Source organism: Erythrolamprus reginae, chromosome 5 (genome assembly GCF_031021105.1).
Source record: "Erythrolamprus reginae isolate rEryReg1 chromosome 5, rEryReg1.hap1, whole genome shotgun sequence".
NCBI classification, from domain to species: domain Eukaryota; kingdom Metazoa; phylum Chordata; class Lepidosauria; order Squamata; family Dipsadidae; genus Erythrolamprus; species Erythrolamprus reginae.
The window spans coordinates 99314266-99339231 of record NC_091954.1 but is presented as its reverse complement, the minus strand read 5'-3'; positions in this window follow the sequence as shown (position 1 = coordinate 99339231).

The window sequence follows — 24966 nt, the reverse complement described above, 5'->3', positions numbered from 1 at the left end:
ATTTTAATTAATATCACTTTATAAGACCTTGGTAAGGTCACACTTTGAATGCTGCATTCAGTTTTCGTTGCCACGATGCATAAAGGATGTTGAGACTCTAGAATAAGTGCAGAGAAGAGCAACAAAGATGATTAGGGGACTAAAACATATGAAGAACGGTTGCAAGAACTGGGCATGGCTAGTTTAATGAAAAGAAGGACTAGGGGAGACATGATAGCAATGTTCCAATATCTCATGGGTTGCCACAAATTAGAAGGAGTCAACCTATTCTCCAAAGCACCTGAGGGTAGAACAAGAAGCAGTGGGTGGAAGCTGAACAAGGAGAGAAGCAACTTAGAACTAAGGAAAAATTTCCTGACAGTTAGAACAATTAATCTGTGGAACAACTTGCCTCCAGGAGTTGTGAATGCTCCAACACTAGAAGTTTTTAAGCAGATGTTGGATAACCATCTGTCTGAAGTAAATTAGGGCTTCCTCCTAAGCAGGGGGTTGGACTAGAAGACCTCCAAGGTCCCTTCCAACTCTGTTATTATTGTTATTGTTCATTGCTAATACAATTTTCAAGTAGCTAAAACAATAGATACTGTAAGCACAAGGACGTCACCAGACTGAGTATGCAGAAATTAACTTGATCATATTATTAATACAAGGTGGAAGAGCTTAGTTATACAATGAAAGTTTTGCCAGGAATAACAGTTGTTCATATGGAATTTCAAGTCAAACTAAAATAGAAGAACAAAGCTAATCAGAGTTCATATGATTTGGGCAAATACTCAGAACTTTCAAGAAGAACAGGAATTTCTTTGAGATAGGAAAAGAACAGATAAACCCGGAGAAATTGTAAGTAATTGCTAAGAGTTAACATATTATTTTGAACAGAAAAAGTTTCTCAAACTACAGAAATTCCCAAGTCTGATTTTAAAAGGTATACTGCATTGCATAGCTTATACAAAGAATTGAGAGCAATAGAATTTGGGAGTATACAAAAGCTTAAAATGTGCTAAGATAGCACATCTTCACGTTAATACAGCTATAAATAAAGTTACAGAGCTGTGAAATGAAAATAAAATTAATATTGTTCTTTACAGAAAACCTCAGCCATGATGGGTTTTATATGTGTTTAAAATAGATTTTGCATTGGAGCAGCATAATCACAGCATCTTTCTTTGTTTTTTGCTCTGGGAAAGATATTGATGCAATATACAAACTAGGACTTCATGTCATTACTGACCTCTGACCAGTATTGTTGTTTAATCAAATCATTTATGTATAATATACAAAACTTGGTAAATCTATATATATGCAAATGCCTCTCCTATTGCCAAACTAGTTAATGGTGAGTTAGACTATAAAGATAATTCAGCAGATATATCGCTAGCTTATACACTCTATGCCCATCAATAGGTTTTTTTATCAAAGAGGTAGGAGCTACTAAGAGAGTGTTAAGGTTCAAGTCAAGGGTACTATACTTTTCATAATATATATATATATGTATTATATGTGTGTGTGTGTGTGTTTCCATAGATTTTCACAGGTATATGTATGTAGATTGTTCTTAGTTCGGGTTTTGCCCCGTGTAATATTTTGCATGTCTATGTGACGTTTCGGTGAAATCACATTCACCATCATCAGGCTGAAGTTGTAAGCTTCGTGCTGCTGTAAATATAGTTTGTTTGCAACTGCCATTTGTTCCTTATAAATAGTGGTGGGGGTGGAGATTTGGTTTGAATGTAGCAAATAGATTGGGTGGCTATGTTTTAATGATTTGATTGGTTGGTAGAATCACATTTAGTTGAAGGATTGAAATGGTGATGATTATGATATGTTTTTTTTGTGTTGGGCTGGTTTCCAAATTTCTGGTAGGCGGGACGTGTCATCACGTTTATTCATACAGAGGGGGTGTTTTTCTATCTCTAGGGCTTCCATGATTATTCTTTTATATACGTGTTCTGTTTTGGAAAGTAATTTAGTTTTTTCGAAGTCAATTTCATGTCCTGTTTTTTTAATGTGCTGGAAAAGGGAGGAAGTTTTTTCTTTCTTTTTGACTGCATTTTTATGTTCTGCAATGCGTGCGTTTATTCTTCTATTAGTTTGTCCAATGTATGTTGCTGCACATGTATGTGGCTGTACCATGCAAAATTTTTATATATATATATACAGTGATCCCCCGATCATTGCGAGGGTTCCGTTCCAGGACCCCCCGCAATGATCGGTTTTTTCGCGAAGTAGCGCTGCGGAAGTAAAAACACCATCTGCGCATGCGCAGATGGTGTTTTTACTTCCGCAGCGCTAGCGAGGAGCCGAAGATTGGGGTTCCTGGGAAGGGGACTCAGCTGGGAAGCGGCGCTGGGGGTTTCCCCACCGCCCACTGCAAACTCCTCGCTGCCGCTCGCCCGCCCTTCGCCCGCCCACAGCCACGCGCTCGCTCGCGCCGCTTCCCAGCTGAGTTCTGAAGCCAATTCGCTTCAGGACTCAGCTGGGAAGCGGCGAGAATGAACGGCGTGGGCGGGGCGAAGGGCGGGCGAGCGGCAGCGAGGAGTTTGCGTGGGCAGTGGGGGAAACTCCTCGCTGATGCCCGCCGCTCGCCCTCCCGCCAGCAAGAGGGGGAAGACCCAGGGAAGCCGCCCAGCAGCTGATCTGCCCGGCGCCATCTACGCATGCGTGCCCATAGGAAAAAGGGCGCGATTTGGCAATGACATAAACCTGGTGAGACAATTTATCTAAAATGACAGGAATAAATGTCAAAGAATAATGACGGAATTTAACAGGGAAAGATGCAAAGTTAGGGGGGGGGGGACCCAGATCATATACACAGGCACAGAATTGGAGTTACCTGACCTGATGGTGGTACTTGTAAAAAAAAATCCGAGAATAAGAGAATGGGTCAATAGTGTGATGCATTGCAAAGAAATTTTATGCAACAGCAGCAAAAAACAAAAATATAGGTTCCAAATCAAAGCAATGTTCCATTTTATTCTAGTTTATGGATTCCCAAGATTAACATTTTTTAATTGAAAAAAAAAAAGATCTCCAAGCAGCTTAACCAGGAATGAACATATTCAAGACCTTACAAATTTCATATCTGGTATCAGCTGAAAAAGAGTGATGGAATGCCAAAAAGAGTTTAGGAAATTAGTGTTTTACTTTCAAGAGCAGAAAAGGGCTTCAGAGCATAACTGAACATAAATGTAGCATCTGTCTCAAATTCATTTCCTGCACACATCTGGCAGAGGGGTGTAAGAAGCTGCAGACATGCTCTTTGTACCCATTCAGGTTTGGAAATATTAAACTAGGATTTCATGTCCGGCTAGCAATTTGAAGAGGATACTCTCGTGTCCTAGAGAGGCCCCACAGAGGATTCTCCATGCCTTTTCTGGCCCTGTTTCCTCCCAGAAGATTCCTAGAGAGGCCCCACGGAGGCTTCTCCCTGTCTTTTCCGGTTATAGTTTCGGAGGCTTGGGTTTGTAAGTGGAAAATGGTTCTTGAGAAGAGGCAAAAAAATCTTGAACACCTGGTTCTTATCTATAAAAGTTTGTAAGTTGGGGCGTTCTTAGGTAGAGCTACCACTGTACTGAACTAGCAGTTAACTGAAGTAGCCTGCAGTGCTGCACTCTAACCACTGCGTCACCCCAGCTCTTTAATTGCTCCAACTGTCTGTCTTACTATGATTGTCTATCATGCTCTCCCATAAACCTCTCGTCTGTTTCATGTAAACAGCCTTGTGTTCTTTGGAAAACCCAGCACGGAATTGTATTCAAACAGAAGCAAGTTCCAAAAAGTTATCCTACTTGCTGTAGTTACAGCATGTCTTTCTAAAGCCCTGTTGAATCGGTCCTATTTCTTTATGGGAAGCTATTATTATTATTATTATTATTATTATTATTATTATTATTATTATTATTATTATTTATTTATTTATTTATTTATTGGATTTGTATGCCACCCCTCTCCGTAGACTCGGGGCGGCTAACAACAATGATAAAAACAGCATGTGACAATCCAATAATAAAACAACTAAAAACCCTTATTATAAAACCAAACATACACACAAACATACCATGCATAACTTGTAATGGCCTAGGGGAAGGAATATCTCAACTCCCCCATGCCTGGCGGTATAAATGAGTCTTGAGTAGTTTACGAAAGACAGGGAGGGTGGGGGAAATTCTAATCTCCGGGGGGAGTTGGTTCCAGAGGGCCGGGGCCGCCACAGAGAAGGTTCTTCCCTGGGGCCCGGCAAAGGACATTGTTTAGTCGATGGGACCCGGAGAAGGCCAACTCTGTGGGACCTTATCGGTCGCTGGGATTCGTGCGGTAGCAGGCGGTTCCAGAGGTAATCTGGTCCAATGCCATGTAGGGCTTTAAAGGTCATAACCAACACTTTGAATTGTGACCGGAAACTGATCGGCAGCCAATGCAAGCCACGGAGTGTTGAGGAAACGTGGGCGAATCATGGAAGTCCCACGATGGCTCTCGCAGCTGCGTTCTGCACGATCTGAAGTTTCCGAACACTTTTCAGAGGTAGCCCCATGTAGAGAGTGTTGCAGTAATCGAACCTCGAGGTGATGAGGACATGAGTGACTGTGAGCAATGACTCCCTGTCCAAATAGGGCCGCAACTGGTGCACCAGACGAACCTGGGCAAACGCTAACAATGATCTCCCCATGACGAAGTAACTCCTCCCTCCGTGCTTGAAACTCACAAACCAACATATGCAACCACCAATTTGGGTGTGACACTAATACCCCCAAACGCCCTTCTCAAAACAATAAGTGGCATCATGATGGATAAATCTTTATAGTTAAAGAAATAACTGCTGCCTCGAGGATGTATGGATTGACTCGGTTTAGTGAGCTAGAAGAGTGTTAAGTATTCATTAATATGATGGATGAAAAATACAGTGACATCCATGCAGCATAACAATATCAAGTCAACCCCAGCCCCGTTAACAGCAGGTAATGTTAACAAGGCTTCTGGCTTACTTCCTCCCATTTTTTGATGCGTGAATTTTATAAAACTACTCAAATGAAGATCACACAAGAGCAGAATGGAAAATCTCAATTAAAGGTAAAGAAAACACTCACGTTTTCCTCATTCCTGCAGTGTGGCAGCAAGGGCAGCTGGTAATTTTCCGAAGGAGTTAATTCATCAGCTTCCTGCCATGGCAAAAAGAGTAGGGGGCAAAAATTTAATTGCAGCAAGCATTCACACTACAACCTGTTAAGACTTCTTGGAAACAAAGGGGGCTTGCCAGAGTGAAATACTGAATCAGACTAAGGTTGCATGGTTGAAAGGAAATTATTTGACCTTAAGATGTTCTGACGTTTGCAAGAAAATGATTGCCATAGCGTTTTTAAGGTAGATTTTGGTGTGTGCAAATGTTCTAATACCGAACAGCAGTACATTTACAACAGAAATAGCAAGTCTGAATCATAAACATTTATTTATTTATTTATTTATTTAGTCTAATACACAATGAGGGTTTTAGTGGGTATATATCTATATACACATAGTAAAATGCACGATGAAGGTTATAGAGGAGATACTCATAGTAAAATATATCTAAGAAATAATAGAAAAGAAAATATAGTAATAGAACATATCAATGAAAGAATAGAAGAAGAGATATAGGAATAGAAGAAAGGTATAGGAGATATAGGAGAGCAATAGGACAGGGGACGGAAGGCACTCTAGTGCACTTGTACTCGTCCCTTACTGACCTCTTAGGAATCTGGAGAGGTCAACCATAGATAATCTAAGGGTAAAGTGTTGGGGGTTTGGGGATGACACTATGGAGTCCGGTAATGTGTTCCACACTTCAACAACTCGGTTACTGAAGTCATATTTTTTACAGTCAAGTTTGGAGCGGTTAATATTAAGTTTAAATCTGTTGTGTGCTCTTGTGTTGTTGTGGTTGAAGCTGAAGTAGTCGCCGACAGGCAGCATATGATCTTGTGGGCGATACTTAGATCTTATAAGAACAGTTGATATATTCTGGAATTCTGTTTAACAGCATCAAGTGATAAAGCTTTTTAACTTTATCAAAGACTGAAAAATTTGCATCTTATAATAGGCTATCTGTCACATCTACCCTCCTTTCTGTGATTCATCATGCGGTGTGGGTGGTCCATCACTGGAGAGATTAAGAAGGGGAGGGGAGGGGGGCTGAGGTAAGGACGCACTGCCTTTTTACTGCAGTACAAACCCTGAGTTAGAGGGTTAGCTTATTCTCCAAAGCATCTGAAGACAGGACAAGGAGCAATGGATAGAAACTAATCAAGAAAAGAACCAACCAAAAACTAAGGAGAAATTTCCTGACAGAAGAGTTAATCAGTGGAATCACTTGCCTTCAGAAGTTGGGTGCTCCAACACTTGAAGTTTTAAAGAAGAGACTGGACACTCATTTGTCTGAAATGGGATAGGGTCTCTGCCTGAGTAGGGGGTTGGATTAGAAAACCTTCATTGAAGGGCTGCGATTTTTTTTACCGCCACACTGTGGGTGTGGCTTATTTTGTGGGTGTGGCTTGCCAGCCATGTGACCAGGTGGGAGTGGTTTGATGATCCTGCGACCGGGGCTGGCTTAAAGGTCATGTGACTGGCTGTAAGGTGGCCAACTTGATGTCACTCACGTCAAGGGTTTGGGTTAGGGTTAGGGTGCCTGGCCTCTCCTCGTCTCAAAGAGATACAATTTCCCTCTCTATTTACTATGACTGAACATCCAAAATATACTCTTTAATTCTATGTATATATACCATATGTGTACATACTTATTATACACAGGCATACAAAAATATACATTATCTACTATATAAACTGTATGTGTATATATACACACATGCGCACACAGCTCTTCTAAAATTATACACATTCAACCTCATTTACTGCGATAGGAAAAACATACCAGTCAGCGAAGCAGTGGAAGTGATGTGCCGGTGCTTGGAGGCTGTTGGGGTCTGGATGGGTGTCAACAGACTCAAACTCAACCCGGATAAGACGGAGTGGCTGTGGGTTTTGCCTCCCAAGGACAATTCCATCTGTCCTTCCATTACCCTGGGGGGGGAATCATTAACCCCCTCAGAGAGGGTTCGCAACTTGGGCGTCCTCCTCGATCCACAGCTCACATTAGAGAAATATCTTTCAGCTGTGGCGAGGGGGGCGTTTGCCCAGGTTCGCCTGGTGCACCAGTTGCGGCCCTATCTGGACCGGGAGTCACTGCTCACAATCACTCATGCCCTCATCACCTCGAGGCTCGACTACTATATGGGGCTACCTTTGAAAAGTGTTCGGAAACTTCAGATCATGCAGAATGCAGCTGCGAGAGCTATCATGGGCTTTCCTAAATATGCCCATGTCACACCAACACTCCACAGTCTGCATTGGTTGCCAATCAGTTTCCGGTCACAATTCAAAGTGTTGGTTATGACCTATAAAGCCCTTCATGGCACCGGACCAGAATATCTCCGGGACCACCTTCTGCCGCACGAATCCCAGCGACCAGTTAGGTCCCACAGAGTTGGCCTTCTCCGGGTCCCATCAACTAAACAATGTCGTTTGGCGGGACCCAGTGGGAGAGCCTTCTCTGTGGCGGCCCCGACCCTTTGGAACCAACTCCCCCAGATATCAGAGTTGCCCCCACCCTCCTAGCCTTTCGTAAGCTCCTTAAAACCCACCTCTGTCGTCAGGCATGGGGGAATTGACATTTTCCCTCTCCCTAGGCTTATAAAATTTATGTATGGTATGCTAGTATGTATGATTGGTTTCTAAATTGGGGTTTTATAAATTAATTAAATATTAGATTTGTTACATTGTAACATTATTGCTGTGAGCCGCCCCGAGTCTGCGGAGAGGGGCGGCATACAAATCTGATAAATAAATAAATAAATACCCAGAGCCCACAAGGGAAAAAAAGAAAAAAAATTCAAAAATTTTCTACCGGTTCTGCGTACCTGACCGTACCCCTAGGAGTCCATCACTGAAAACCTCCAAGATCCCTTCCAACTCTGTTATTTGTGTTCTGTTCTGGAAAGAAAGTGAAATGACAAAATAGAACTTCACAGCAAAATTTAAGGAGCAGAATAAATAGCACATTCAAGGAAAGTCCCATTCCCTCTGTCAAAACACTGGCAAGAATCTTCAAAAACACGGACACTTGAGACCTGCTATCATATTTGTCTTTTTCTCATGACCTCTTGGGGAATGAAGCATCAGGTGCTTGCTGAACTAAAGAAGGCAAAGACATGTTAGCAGCTAGTTGCAAAAAGTCCACCTCCGTCGATTTTGACTATGACCAGAATTATGCAAACCTAGCATTCACATTTATAGCCACCAATTTTTTTAAAATACATGCAATGTAAAATAATTTTTAATTGACCCATAATTATTTATTTGTAGTCTATCTTGCCATGAGGCTACTCTAGGAGGCTTACAATAATAATAATAATAATAATAATAATAATAATAATAATAATAATTTTTAAAAAAAATTGAAAAGGCATATAAGCAGGAATAAAGAAATAGAACAATAATGTAAACATTGATAAAGAAAACCAATGACCAATACATCAATAACCAAAAAGATGGATGGGTGGAAAGCAGAGAGCAAAGTGGAGATAAAAGGTAAAGGTTCCCCTTGCACATATGTGCTAGTCATTCTCAACTCTAGTGGGAGGTGCTCATCTCTGTTTCTAAGCTGAAAAGCCAGTGCTGTCCAAAAACTTCTCTGTGGTCTGTGGTCAAATGCCGAAAGTGCACGGAATGCTGTTATCTTCTCACCAAAGGTGGTCTCTATTTTTCTACTTGCATTTTTTACATGCTTTCATTGAAAGCAAACTGCTAGGTTGGCAGAAGCTGGGACAAGTAACAGTTCACTCCATTTTTTTAAATTTTTTTTTTGCCAGACCCGAACCTGAATTTTTTTCCCCATGGAATCCAGGAAGTGATCACTTTGGTGTCCTTAGCAACCTGCTGGTATACGTGACGTCAAAGCTCCACCCCCGGAATCTCTTCGTGGGAGGGATTCCCCAGCTCCTTCAAAGGGAGGTCTTTTCATGTTAAAAAAAATTTTTTTTAACGAAAAAGGACGCCGTAGCGGTGACGCAAGCAAACGGAGGTCTTTTCATGTTAGCGGCGCTAACGATTTGAACCGCCGATCTTTATGATTGACAAGCTCAGCATCTTAGCCACTGAGCCACCATATTTATTTATTTATTTATTTATTTATTTTATTGGATTTGTATGCCGCCCTTCTCCGGATTAATGGCAGCCTATACCTAGTGGAGATAGGCTGCCATTAATCCAGGAGCCACCTCCAGTGTGTAACTTCCCCAGTTGATCCTGACAGAGGATCGTTAAGCTCTTGCTAAAGAATAGGAGAATGGGGCAGATCCTACCTTACAAGGTAAGATGTCCCAAAGGATGGGTGCTGCAGCAGAGAAGGCTCTTCTTCTGGATTCTGATAGATGGAGTTCTTTGACCCACGGGGTCCAAATCAACCCTTCTCTGCATGACTAGAGTGGCCTTTCTCTGGAAACAGATTTAGGCTTTTAACCGTGTTTGAGGATAATGCTGCTTGCATTAAAACTGCAACAGGTGACAAAGAATAGATGAGGCATGTGGATATTAAACCCTGTAATGTAAGAGAAGCCATCAAATGTAAATAAATTAGCTCGCTTCACTGTTCTTCAGAAGACAATTTTGTAGATATAATGACCAAAGCCACTTGGTGAAGTGCACCACGGGAAGAGTACTAAGTTATTTGGTTTGCGTCTATTCCAATCATGAGAAGAGAAGTGTCATGAATTTGAACAGACATGGTAACAGGTCAGCCAATGGGGAATGCTTGGGGACCCAGATGGCTTGGAGCCTGGATGTGGCTTAGGTTCACTGATCTATATGTATGAATGCCTCTGTATCACATTGCTTCTGTGATTATTGATTCTGTACTTCAAGATTCTGAGTTCTGGTTCTGGCTTCTGCTGTGTGGTAGTGTATATAAAGAAGTTTCTTATATAAATGAATCCTGATGAATTATTTACTTGTGTGCTGGTTGGATCGCTACAAACTCTTAACACTAAGCGATGCAGAATTATATCATTTCTAAAGCCAATGCCAGGAGTGGCCTTTGTTATTATAGAGTTTTTATTATAGAGCTATTTTAGAGTCCATTTGTTTCTTTGTTTGTTTTCAGACAAATTCAGATTTCTGAGAAGCTGTTCTGCCGGGCTCTCTGATAGGAGCCTCCCGAAAATTCAAGGGTACAAATTTCAGACACACACACACACGTTTGAAAATTCAAAACAATGTTCTTTATCACAAAGTTCAAAATAAACTAAAGCACTCTTTTTGTATTGCAAAGAGCACTCCTCCCAAAACAACCGGGTAGTCTGTACAAGTTCCTTTAAGCAGTCATTAAGTATTTAGCTAGCAGCTGTGAAGAAACTTCACACCCCTTCTACTTCCAACTAAGTGAGACACACACACACACACGTTGCTCTGCTTTGTTTTCAAAGGCGTGAATAAGCAACAAAGTCCAGCACACAAGATTCCTGACGAACTGCGATCAGATATTCTTCCACAATGGCCAAACCCACATGCTGCTATTTATAGCAGCAGCCCTAATTATTGGAGTCCCACCCAAACACAGGTGGCCTCCCTTATTTCCTGTAATATGTCCTTACTTGGTCTCTTCTACACAAAATTCTGCGCTTTTGTGGGTCCAAAACGTCATCATCTGAATCAATGGAAGATAAGGGAGATTGACTGCCTGGGCTGTGTGCCAAGCCCTCCTCTGCCGAGTCACTCCCACCTTCTTCTTTGTCCGAGGAAACTAAACTCTGAACTGATTCTGTTGGCAATAACACAGGCCTGTGACATGTTGAAGTTTTCCCTGCATCCACCTCCCCATTCCCTGGGGCAGGAGCTGGGCCAGAGCCAACCACAACAGAAGCTAAATAGCAATTGTATCACCTTTACATTAAGAATTGGGATGGTAAAAATTCAAACGTGTTTCTTCCAGAAAGCAATAACCATCATTTAATCATGCATAAAATCCTTAAATCATGCATATCAGATAGAGAATAACAATCCCTTTGCTAACAGAGTAAGTGCTAATAAATGAAAGGCAAATCACAAGCGGTTGATGATCCTCTCACAATGCATCATAACATCATGTTACAAAATCTGATCAGTGCCACAGCAATCTCTATAATATAATGAGATGCTCCATCATCTCCCGAAACTAACCACAACATAGCTTTCAATATAAAATATTGCAATATTAATTGTTTGCGAGAAAACTCCTTCACACCATTGACATTACATGGCATGTTTATAATTAGCTACTTCATGGCAGTTGTTCCACAAGGGCCAGGTTTCATAGGTAATATCTCAGAACCCTTTATTTCTGCTTGGTCAGTAAGTAGCATCAACTAATTTACCCCAAATTGACAGCTTGGATTAAATAACAGCTGTAGGCAAAATGAAGATTGCAAAGGACAACGAGCTGCTTTGCAAAGCAGTTCATTGCAGATGTAGCAAGCTCTTAGGCTAAGAAATGCTTGCTAGCAAAGAAAAGACACAAGGAAAATTTTAAGACTTTAACTTAATTAGGACAATTTCCTTGAAGGGTAATCAGCTCATAAATGAAAATGAAACTTAAAAAGTAATCTTAGCAACAACAAAAAAATTGCCCAAGAACCTGACAAAGTATTTTCTAAGAGATTTACATATGGATATTTGTTCCTCTGTCTTTAGCTGGAGAATATAATGCCTATTCCAAGTAATCAAGCATTAGAGGAGCAGTTTTATTAGTGAGTTGACAAAATGTTGCATATGCTTGAGTCCTGTAAAATTGCTGCATTGGCATGTTAGAGCAATTCAATTCTGTCTTTACATTGTTGAATTTGACAAAGATCATACATATAGAAGAAGTTATTCAACCTGTCCTTCAAAACAAAACAAATGTACAAAACCCCCAATAGTTATTGTATGTTCTGTACTATTCCCATATATTTAAACCTATGGGAAGTTATCACACATTCACCTTTCTTCATCTGGCACACTAAATTCAGTGGTTTTGGTGCAGATAAGACAAACGACATTGCTCACATTTTTCATCATAAACAGTGGCTTTACCTTGGATTTTGAGAAGTGATCTATAGATAGGGTTTTATCATTGTCATAATTATCCCTAGACATTATAGTCCAGTATTCTGTCATACAGTGGCCAAATAGACATTCATAAACCTGGTTTGAAATAGAAATATTCCACTTCTTTTGTGGTTTCCCAGCAACCCATCTTCATTTCAATTTATGGGTAATTATTACGATTAATCCTTATAAATTAATATAATAATAATAATGTTCATTGGAATAAAGACAATGTTAAAGAGAGGTCATAAGTGAAAAAGTTTAAAGTCCTTTAACAAAAAAATTGAATTCACCCATGACTTGCATTGTTTTAACTATGAGGTGTCTAAGGAGCCACAGTGGCTTAGTTCATGCAATATACTAATCTAAAACAAAACTTTGATATGATTTGCCTTTATTTAGGAACCCAGACAAATAAGTTCATACATCACACATGGGTATGGGTTCACACATCATACTTCACCAGATAACTAAAAATGACTGGATATATTCACACAACCTGCTGAATTTGGTTAGCATTAAATCCCTTTGGTGTTTCCCTGTAATGGTTTTAGGGATTTTTTAACTGGCTTAATGTACAGTGGTACCTCGACATACGAGTTTAATTCGTTCCAGACCCGAGCTCGTAAGTCGATCAACTTGCATCTCGAACGAATGCCTTTAGACTTTGTTTTTCGCGCCGAGATAACTGAAAGCAAGGAGATTCTTGCGCCACCTAGTGGAAGCTCGGCTCGTATCCCGAATTTGAGCTCGGGTGTCGAACAGAAATTTAACTCGCGTCGCGGCTCGTAACTTGGAATACTCGCATGTGGAGCAGCTCGTATCTAGAGGTACTACTGTACTGTGCAAATCCATATGGTTATTTCATGCTTTGTTTTATTCAGTGAATCTAGAAAATAAGTTAATTGAACAATCAGGTTATGCATGTTGTGTGAACTTAGAATTCATGCTTTCCACTCAATACTATGCAATATTATTTTATTTAACCTTTGGTCAAGATCAGGGCACCTCTTCCTATTCATTACCACTCAAGGATTCAACTAATCTTACTCTCTTGAAAAATGTCCTGACAGGAAGCAAGTTTGCCAAATTGCATCTTACCAAAATTCAATGTTTTCCAATCATGAAAGCCATTTAAACTGACACTGCAGGCATTACAGAAAATAAATGGGATGTCCATTCTCTCGGAGTATTGTCTAGAAATAAATTTTCTAATCTTTTGTATTCAAGGCAGACACTTTTAAAAACTGCTTGACAGTAAAGTGTGAACTCAATGACTTTGGAAAGAAAGTGTATATGTTTTAATATAAAGAGAAGGTCTCTCTCTAGTTTGTCCCTTTTGAGTCTCTTTAGTTGTGGATCCAAATACCATAGATTCTTTACATAATTTACCTATTTGGACAGGGACTCACTGCTCACAGTCACTCATGCCCTCATCACCTCGAGGTTCGATTACTGCAACGCTCTCTACATGGGGCTACCTTTGAAAAGTGTTCGGAAACTTCTGATCGTGCAGAATGCGGCCGCGAGAGCCATCGTGGGGCTTCCAAGATTCGCCCACGTTTCTGCAACACTCCGTGGTCTGCACTGGCTGCCGATCGGTTTCCGGTCACAACTCAAAGTGTTGGTAATGACCTTTAAAGTCCTACATGGCATTGGGCCAGAATACATCCGGAACCGCCTTCTACCGCACGAATCCCAGCAGCCGGTAAGGTCCCACAGAGTTGGCCTTCTCCAGGTCCCGTCGACCAAACAATGTCATTTGGCGGGCCCAAGGGGAAGAGCCTTCTCTGTGGTGGCCCAGGCCCTCTGGAATCAACTCCCCCCAGAGATTAGAACGGCCCCCACTCTCCTTGTCTTTCGCAAATTACTCAAGACCCACCTTTGTCACCAGGTATTGGGGAGTTAAGATATTCCTTCCCCAAGGCCATTACAAGTTATGCATGGTATGTTTGTGTGTATGTTTGGTTTTTTTATAATAAGGGTTTTTAGTTGTTTTATTAAATTGGATTGTATGCTGCCCATCTCCGTAGACTTGGGAAACAGTTGGGAAACAGGCCATTTCCGGCCTCCAGAGGGCCTCTGAGGCAGTGATGGGCGACCAAAAGTTTTACTACCACACTGTGGGCGTGGCTTATGCATTTTGTTACAACATCTTTCAGTGCAAATTAAGTGCTCTGGGGTGGAGCGCCAAATTTTACTACCATCACTGCTCTGAGGAGTGGGGAAAGTTGTTCCCACCTTCCCCAGGCATTGAATTATGGGTGTGGACACTTGCATATGCATGACAGCACATGCGCACGTTCTTTCGGCACCTGAGGAAAAAAAAGTTCGCCCTCATTGGTATAGGCAACTACTAGAAATACTAAGAGTGTGAACCAAAACCCAAAGTTGGAAAATATTCGGAAAGAAGGCAATGGCAGACCACTTCATTTGGTAAAAAAACCCCAAAAAAACCGTATGCCTATGAAGTTACCAGAAGTTATATGTAATTGGAAGAAAGGATTTTACTCCCAAGTATTCATGCCAATAGAGGAGATTTCCAAAACTACACTTGCAAAATATAGTATGCACTGCAAATAACCAGATCTTCTAGATCAGATCTGGGCAAGGGGCAGGCTGCAGGCTGCATCTGGCCCGCCCGCTATCTGTGACCGGTCCGCGGAGGTCAGGGTCTGCTCCAGTGTGAGGATGAAAGAGCTCACTGCGTCTTCCAGGACTCCGCCGGTTCCTGCTTTCCTGATGAATCATGAGGAAAGCAGGAACCGGAGCAGTCCCGGCAGACGCAGTGACCTCTTTCATCCTCGCACTGGAGCGGACCCTGAGCGGCCGAGCACAGAAACCATGCAAACACTCCAGCGCAGTGACTGTGGTGCACCGTGTTGCCGTAAAGCAAACAGTTAGGGGTCTGTAGAGTGGGTCTGGGTGTTTAGGTTAGGCCAGGGTCTGTGTCTTTACAGTATTGGGTAGAACTGAGTTAATTATATTAGTCCGGCCCTCTAAAACCATCCCAATTTCTCATGTGGCCCCATGGCAAAATTAATTGCCCACCCTTCTTCTAGATGGAAAGCACCAACAGGTATTGTCAAAAATAGCAGGCACAGTGTTGAGATCCAAGACCTGCCCCTTTTGAAGATATGCATTTATTTAAAACTAAATAAACCAAAAGAAGGTTTTGGATTGTAAAGTCACACCCACTACCTTGGAGATTTACTACCTTTCAATGTCTCCGGTGACTATGCAAAACATTGTTTATTTCCATCAGATGGATGTTCTTGTCTCTATTTACAATATGGGAAGCGAATTGTTTGTTCAGATTAAACAAGTCCAGTTTTGTCATTTTGTGCACACAGCTGTGATGAATATTGCACTCAACTCTTCACTTTCCTTTTCGGAAGCGTCTCCTTGCAGCAAACTATAATTTGCTATTTGATTCAGAAGGCACATAACTGTAAAACCCACAATTTATTCACAAACCTGGAATCAAACCCATAAATCACCATTACCAAATTCTAAAATGAGTCTTCCTCCTCTAAAACTACAGTTGTTGCTTTTAAAGAACTGTTCTGGAGGACAATAAATATTGCCTTACAATAAAATATATATCTTTGAAAGAGAGAGAGAGAGAGAGAAGAAAGGAGATTTCAGAAAAGCTGATAAGACTGCAAACTGAAAACCTCAGCATCCTGGTGATTTTTTTGTTATATAAAACTACAATGTACAGTTTTTGTTTCAGTGACTAGAAGCATCAGATTAACCCATTTTATGAACCCTAATAAGATGACTTTAGTGAATGTCATAGCTTACCAGCCTGTAATAAACCTTTTAGATGAAATAAGCTTGAATAAAGTTTGCACATTGTCAGTGTAATAAGAGATAAAGTCAGTCTACAATAACTTCAAGGATATTGACTTTTGAGCTACGGTTCCAAACCACAGTAACAGATATGTTCATGATTCAACCGAGTCCCATTAAAACCCTCAACATTTATATTTATTTTCACATATTCTTCAAAATTTGCTGAATCCAGGTAAGACCGAATGGGGCTTATGGATCCAACAGTTTCACATCTTTAGTTCTGGATACTGTTGCATTGTCCAGACAGACCCAATGTGCAACTTGGGTTTTTCTTAAACTTGTGACTCCTGTTTGAAGAAAAGGTGGCAGTTGTGGCAATAAGAACTTTTACACAACTTCCTGCTGTGCGTCCATTTCTGGTAGCTATGAACCTCTGCACTCAGTCACTCATACCATCATAATCTCATATTTGGACTACTGCAATAAGCTTCCCATAAAATAGAAACATAGATTGACGGCAGAAAAAGACCTCATGGTCCATTTAGTCTGCCCTTATAATATTTCCTGCATTTTAGCTTAGGATGGTTATATGTTTATCCCAGGCATGTTTAAATTCAGTTACTGTGGATTTACCAACCACATCTGCTGGAAGTTTGTTCCAAGCATCTACTACTCTTTCAGTTAAATAATATTTTCTCACATTGCTTCAAATTGTCCTTGAAGAGTATTTGGAAGCTACAGATGGTATAGAATGCAGCCACATTGGCAGTTTTGAAGATCCTTAGGATGGCCCATGTAATAATAATAATAATAATAATAATAATAATAATAATTATTATTATTATTATTATTATTATTATTTAGATTTGTAGACTCTGGGCGTAATATTGCTGTTGTGTGAGCTGCATTGGTTGTCAGTGTGCTCTGGGGTCCAATTCAATGTGTTGGTTATCACCCTGATATATAGAGATATACTGAGCATTGCACACCAGAACAACTAGACATGAGAACAGGTTTTTTTTCCCAAACAACATCACTCTGCTAAACAAATAATTCCCTCAACATTGTCACTGTCTGCATTACTATTACTATTATTTTTTTCATCATTCCTATCACCCACTCCCATTTATGAGTCTATGACTGCAATTTTGTTGCTTATGCCCTTATGATTTATATTGTTTCCCAGTATATTTGATTGCTTATTTGTACTCTATGGCTATCATTAAGTGTTGTACCTTATGATTCATGATGAATCTTGTGTTTTTATGTACACTGAGAGCATATACCCCAAAGACAAATTCCTTGTGTGTCCAATCATACTCGGTCAATAAAGAATTCCTTCCTTCTTTTCTTTTCTTTTCTTTTCTTTTGTCTGTCTGTCTGTCTGTCTGTCTGTCTGTCTGTTATTTAGTTAGTTAGTTAGTTAGTTAGTTAGTTAGTTAGTTAGTTAGTTAGTCCAATACACAATGAGGGTTTTAGTGGGTATATATCTATATACACATAGTAAAATACATGATGAAGGTTATAGAGGAGATACTCATAGTAAAATATATCTAAGAAATAATAGAAAAGAAGATATAGTAATAGAACATATCAATGAAAGAATAGAAGAAGAGATATAGGAATAGAAGAAAGGTATAGGAGATATAGGAGAGCAATAGGACAGGGGACGGAAGGCACTCTAGTGCACTTGTCTGTCTGTCTGTCTGTCTGTATAGCTATCTATCTATCTATCTATCTATCTATCTATCTATCTATCTATCTATCTATCTACCTATCGATAGAAAATACGACTTTAGCTACAGATTGGTCAATGCCTGGAACTCACTACCTGACTCTGTGGTTTTGTTACCAAACCCCCAAAACTTTATCCTTAGAATGTCCACATTACCCAATTCCTAAGAAGTTAGTAAGGGGTGTGTATAATTGCACCAGCGTGCCTACCATCCCTGTCCAACTGTTCCTATCCTTATCAGTACCAATCTTACCTGATATTCCTGTTGTCTAGAAGAACGTCTACCAGGCCTCTTTTAGCCTAATAAGGATGAGTGAAGGAGAAAATTGAAGGGGAATAATTGAATAAGAAGGTGGAAGTTACAGAAAGTTCTGTAATGATTAGACTTCTTTCACCTTCAATAAGGTAAATTGATCTGATAGAAAAGTATGCCTAAAGTTAAAGAGAATCCATTCTGTAAACAAGTATCAGTGCTGAGTGTATTGATATTTCAGTGCTGTGATTTCGGTACTTTAAGGTTGTGGTTTCAAGCCATATATTCTAACTCAATTATTATTAAAGTCCTTCTGAATTATCTGTAGACAAATAATTGAAGTGTTTTGCATACTGAAGCACCAAAGACAGGTGACTGTAACATTGCAAATAAGATCTTCGAATCTCTCTTTTGACAAAGTAGAGATATTGGTTTGTGTGGCTTAGTGAATTTAGGCTACTTAGATGTTCAATCTTACAATTAAACATCCTTGTGTTGCATGGTTTTTAAATAGAACCATAGAAGACTGACGGCAGAAAAAGACCTCATGGTCCATCTAGTCTGCCCTTATACTATTTCTTGTATTTTATCTTACAATGGATATATGTTTATCCCAGGCATGTTTAAATTCAGTTACTGTGGATTTACCAACAACGTCTGCTGGAAGTTTGTTCCAAGGATCTACTACTCTTTCAGTGAAATAATATTTTCTCATGTTGCTTTTGATCTTTCCCCCAACTAACTTCAGTTTGTGTCCCCTTGTACTTGTGTTCATTTTCCTATTAAAAACACTTCCCTCCTGAACCTTATTTAACCCTTTAACATATTTAAATGTTTCGATCATGTCCCCCCTTTTCCTTCTGTCCTTCAGACTATACAGATTGAGTTCATTAAGTCTTTCCTGATACGTTTTATGCTTAAGATCTTGCACCATTCTTGTAGCCCGTCTTTGGACCCATTCAATTTTGTCAATATCTTTTTGTAGGTAAGGTCTCCAGAACTGAACACAGTATTCCAAATGTGGTCTCACCAGCGCTCTATATAAGGGGATCACAATCTCCCTCTTCCTGCTTGTTATACCTCTAGCTATGCAGCCAGGCATCCTACTTGCTTTTCCTACCGCCCGACCACACTGCTCACCCATTTGATGGGGTTTTTAGATGCTTTTTAAATATTAGATTTGTTTACATTGTCACACTGTTATATTGTTGTTGTGAGCCGCCCCGAGTCTTCGGAGAGGGGCGGCATACAAATCTAATTAATAATAATAATAATAATAATAATAATAATAATAATAATAATAATAATTAGTATACATCATGCTTCAAAGCAAAACAACAATTTGTGATTTAAATATTAATGAAGTTTCATTGCAAACCAACCTCCCAGGAGATTCCTCCCAGGAGATTCCTCCCTGGAGATTCCTCCCAGGAGATTCCTAGAGAGGCCCCGCGGAGGCTTCTCCCCGCCTTTTCTGGCCTATTTCCTCCCAGGAGATTCCTAGAGAGGCCCCACGGAGGCTTCTCCCTGCCTTTTCCAGTTAAAGTTTCTGAGGCTCGGGTTTGTAAGTGGAAAATCGTTCTTGAGTAGAGGCAAAAAATATCTTGAATACCCGGTTCTTATCTAGAAAGGTTCGTAAGTAGAGGCGTTCTTAGGTAGAAATATAATGTGGCCATTATATTTATTTGTAAAAAATACACTGAAGCACCACAAAAGCCCCGTGGACATTGTTAGAAAATAAAAATGGTTGGTTCTTTCAGCTCATTGCTTTATTTAGAAGAATGGATCTTTACCCAGAAAAATTGATACAATCAGCTACAATGACAAAGGATACCCTGGAGGAGTGAAGTAGGGAGAATATTTCACCATTTTGCCTTCTGGTAAATGATCACATTATTCCTTTGCCTTTTTTGACACAAGCATTCCTCGAAGAAGCTCCAAAGAGAATATTGAGAGTCTTTTTTAAAAAAAATATTCTACTTTTCTACACAGAAGCACAAGTTCCAACACTAATTGGGTCAAAAGTTTTCATTTCAACTGTCTCTTGTATATCCTGAATAATGTACATCCAGAATTCAGCTCATCAATTGATCACGCTTTAGACTGAAATTTGGGTTATTAGCAATCATAAATGTATGTGTTCTATGTATGAATACAACAGCAAATTTAAGTGACTATTGGCAGTAGAGAGAGTGGGGGAAAGGTCTATATGATCTAATAATTCAAAAGTGCAATCAGGAAAAAAAATACTATTGTTTTCTGAGATGATTTATTTAGAACATACAGTGATCCTACATTGGCTGGGATCACACAAATATGGTTTGCTTAAGCATGATTTATTAAATGAACCAGAATTGACATCAATTAGCTTGTCTAGCTGATGAGTTATATAGCAATTTTTCCCATAGGAATCAATTTAAAAGCAAATAATGTGTGCGATTGGGGAAACCACAGAGATGGTGGAGGCCCTGTTTCCTCCCAGGAGATTCCTAGAGAGGGCCCGCGGAGGCTTCTCCCCGCCTTTTCTGGCCTATTTCCTCCCAGGAGATTCCTAGAGAGGCCCCACGGAGGCTTCTCCCTGCCTTTTCCAGTTAAAGTTTCTGAGGCTCGGGTTTGTAAGTGGAAAATCGTTCTTGAGTAGAGGCAAAAAAAATCTTGAATACCCGGTTCTTATCTAGAAAGGTTCGTAAGTAGAGGCGTTCCTAGGTAGAAAAACCACTGTAATCTTACATTGTTATCAACTATACAATATATGTAAAGCTGAAGATGAATATTCCCTTAAATGTCCTGAAAAGGGATAAGTTAAAATATAAACTGTACAATATATTTTTTTGGCATTTTGAGCTATCTTTCGTAGCAGCGATTCCATTTCCTCCACCAATTTTTCATCTAACCCAGTTTTCTCTTTGTTGCTGGTATCATTTTTCTTTTATGAATCAGTTTATATTTCAAAATGAATTGGTTTTGCCAATTGGTATGATATCTACCATGGAAAGCATATCCATTATTAAACCTTAACTTCAAAGGCAAAGATAAAAGCCTTGAGCTATACTGACACCTCTAATCTAATGCTAAATAGAATACTCTGTTCAGTGGGAAGAACTCAGATACAGTAGCATGTTTTTTTTTAAAAAAAAAAAACAATTTTATTGTTTTTATCTTTAAAAAGGAAACATACCTACAACATTGAAATATACACATACATGAAAAAAGAAAAGAAAATTAAGCATAAAAACATAAAATAATTTGCCCTATTGCAACAGTTCTGTATCAGTGATCCATATTTTTTCATTTTCTCCTCCTCCTATTTAAACAAACACACAATTCCATTATTTCTTTATGTTTTCTTATTCTACTTTTAACATATTGTTTCTTATTTATATCATGTTTATATTCTGCATACATTTTTAATGTTATATAATCTAACTGATATTCCTAGTTTCCAACTTGTCTACTTTTCTATTCTTTATTCCTATCTTCTAGCCATTTATACCATTTGTTCAACACTAAATAATAATCTGTTTCTTCCTTTTGTTTCATCTCTTTTGTTAGAGTACCATGTTATAGTTATAGTGTTTTTCTAAATTTGTTTTTAATTGTCACGCAAATGACATGGGAGGCCACATAACTTTAATAAATGAATCCATAAATTAGGAAGAAATTGATTTCCCAATATTATCTGCTTTGTAAAGTACAAAAAAAATAGCTGTTTGAACTGAACTGTAATCTAAACTCGGAAAATCAGTTGAGATAATATAAGACTGGCACAGGTAGTACTTTGTAGCATTATACTGCAATTACCTAAACACATATTGTCCTCAAGATCACCACGACATACAGTGCATCATGATAATCTAAGTGAAAGGTAAAAAAACATATTATTTTTTAATTACATATGGCATATGCCAGGCTATCATCATCTGGTTAAACTTATTATTGATATTTTCCCTAATGTAGTGGTGTAGCCATCTGAATTTATATCAGGGACCTTCAGATGACAGTACATATACTCTGTGCTATACTTATATAGCCTTCTATCTTCTATTGAATTATGAATTGAATTGAACACTTTATTTGGCTTGCAATTAGACACACAAGGAATTTGTCTCTGGTGCAGAAGTTCTCGGTGTACATGCAAAGCAACAGAATAATAATCACAATAAGAGGAGACATAAATAAGATAATCAGGATTAATAATATTATAATTATACTACATGCATATTTATTTATTTATTTATTTATTTATTTATTTGTGTGTGTGTGTGTGTGTGTGTGTGTATGTATGTATGTATGTATGTATGTATGTATGCATTTATTTGTTTGTTTATTTGTTTGAACTTTTTTTATGCCGCCTTTCACCTTAGACTCAGGGCGGCTTACATGATGTTAACAATAGCACTTTTTAACAGAGCCAGCATATTGCCCTTGTCACGAATGTAGAAGTCCGTTTGAACTTTACACTGTGGAGGTGACTGATTTAAGAGATCCGAGCATTGTTAATCAAAACAAGCTTTCTTTTATTATAAAAGTAGAAAATAAACAGCTCACATCATGGAGTCTTAAGAACAACGGGAGACAAGCAGAACAACAAGATGAAGAAGGCGGAAGTGATATAAAAGGATACTATATAAAATATGGGAGGTGATTAATAACAAGGCACACATGTTAACTCTTTAATTACTGAATGTCTCTGTGGCTGGCAATATTCAGCGTGACACCCCTTCTTTGGCAGTCATCGGGGACATTGGTTCACATAAGGCACATTTTCTTGGTCCTCGTTTTACCCACCTCGGAAGGATGGAAAGCTGAGTCAACCTTGAGTCGGTGATGAGATTTGAACCGCTGACCAGCAGATCTAGCAGTCAGCTTTAGTGGTCTGCAGTACTGCACTCTACCCACTGCGCCACCTTGGCTCTTCAATATCCTAATCAATAATTAAAACAATATATATAATGAAAGAACATAATTTTAAATTTATTAAAATTATAAACATTAAAAATCTGACACCAAAATTAAATTTCCAACAAACAGTCCAGTGGTGAGATTCAATTTTTTTTACTACCGGTACTGTGGGGTTGGTGGGCGTGGCTTGGTGGGCGTGGCAAGGGAAGGATACTGTAAAATCTCCAATCCCACCATACTCCAGGTTACTAAAAAAAATCTCAATTTTCTCCCGATCAGCTGTGACTGGGGAGCAGAGAATAGATGGGGGTGGGGCCTGTCATAGGCGTATTTACTGATTCTCCGAACTACTCAACATTTCTGCTATGAGTTCTCCAGAACTGGTCAGAACTTGCTGAATTCTACCTCTGAAACAGCCTCTCATTAAAATATCTCAGCCAACTCACCTAAATCCAGTTCTTGGTGGGAAAGTCAGACCTTCATTGCTTTCCAGAAGGCTAGCAAGGTAGAGGGCTGCTGAATACAGTGTTCCCTCGATTTTCGTGGGTTCAAACTTCGTGAATAGCCTATACCAGTGTTTTTCAACCAGTGTGCCGTGGCACACTAGTGTGCCACAAGACATGGTCAGGTGTGCCGCTCAGCTCAGCTTCCAAGATCGGAAGCTGAGCTTCCTTCTTCACGCCTTGTTTTTCGCGGCTTCCTTCTTTGTGGTTTCCTTCTTGGCAGCAAGTGAGTTTGGGGGCCTGGTGGGAGGGTGCCAGCAGTAGCTGGGGGGGCAGCTGTGAGCGGGAGCTCCAGAGCAGAGGCATCAGCATCAGCAGTGCCCCGCCTGGCTGGAGCTCCCTGGAGGTGTCAAGTGACCTTTGGGGCTCGGCGGGAGGGTTCCAGCAGCGGGAGTGCGCCAGCAGCAGCGGCACCGGGCAGTAGCCGGAGGGCGGCAGATGCGAGTGGGAGTTCTAGGGCGGACACAGCAATGGCGGTGGCTTAACTTGTTGCTAGATGCCGTACATGCTAGCGCTGCAGAGCTGGCACTGGCCCGTTGGTTGGGCCAGGATGGAGGTGCCAATCCCGCGCCCATGCCCAATGCAGCACCAGCATGTACGGAGACCAGCAACATGTCCAGCCACCTCCGTCAGGGCTCCCGCTCACAGTCGACCGCTCTGCCGCCTCCCCGTGGCTACTGCCCGATGCCGCTGTTGCCAGCGTGGTGTATGAGAAAGAGAGAGATAGCAAGAGAGACAGAGAAAGAAAGCAAGAGAGCAAGAGAGAGAAAAAGAGAAAAAGAGAGAAAGAGAGAGAGAGAGAAAGAAAGCAAGAAAGAGAGAAAGAGAGAGAGAGAGAAAGCAAGAGAGAGAGAAAGCGAGAAAGAAAGAGAGAGAGAAAGAAAGAGAGAGAGAAAGAAAGCAAGAGAGAGAGAGGGAGAAAGAGAGACAGAAAAATAAAGCATGAGAGAGAGAAAGAGAGGGTGGGAGGGAGAAAGAGAGCAAAAAAAGAGGAAGGAAGGAAGAGAGAAAGAGAGATGGAGAAAGAAATAGAGCGAAAGGGAAGAAGAGAGAGAGATATCATTTTTTGTCCAAACGTTTTTTAGCCCGCTGCACCCCCTCACCGCTCAGTGTGCCCCAGGATTTTGTAAATGTAAAAAATGTGCCACGGCTCAAAAAAGGTTGAAAATCACTGGCCTATACCATGGTTTTTCAAAAAATATTAATTAAAAAATACTTTGCTGGTTTTTTTTTCTATATCATGGTTTTTCCCGCCCAATGACGTCATATGTCATCACCAAGCTTTCGTCTGCCATTGCGGATTGGCCGAAATTTCATCCAATCGGCGTTATCACACACACAAAAATTATTGTTAATAAATAATTATGTTTATAAATATCAGGATCACTAAGTGTCTTATTTAATGGTGATTACCAGTAATAATGGTGAGTAAATGGTTGTTAAGGGAATGGGAAATGGTAATTTAGGGGTTTAAAGTGTTAAGGGAAGGCTTGTGATACTGTACATAGCCAAAAATTGTGTATTGACTTCCCCATCTCTACTTCGCGGAAATTCGACTTTCGCGGGCGGTCTCGGAATGCATCCCCCGCGAAAATCGAGGGAACACTGTATTTCATAAGGCAGAGACT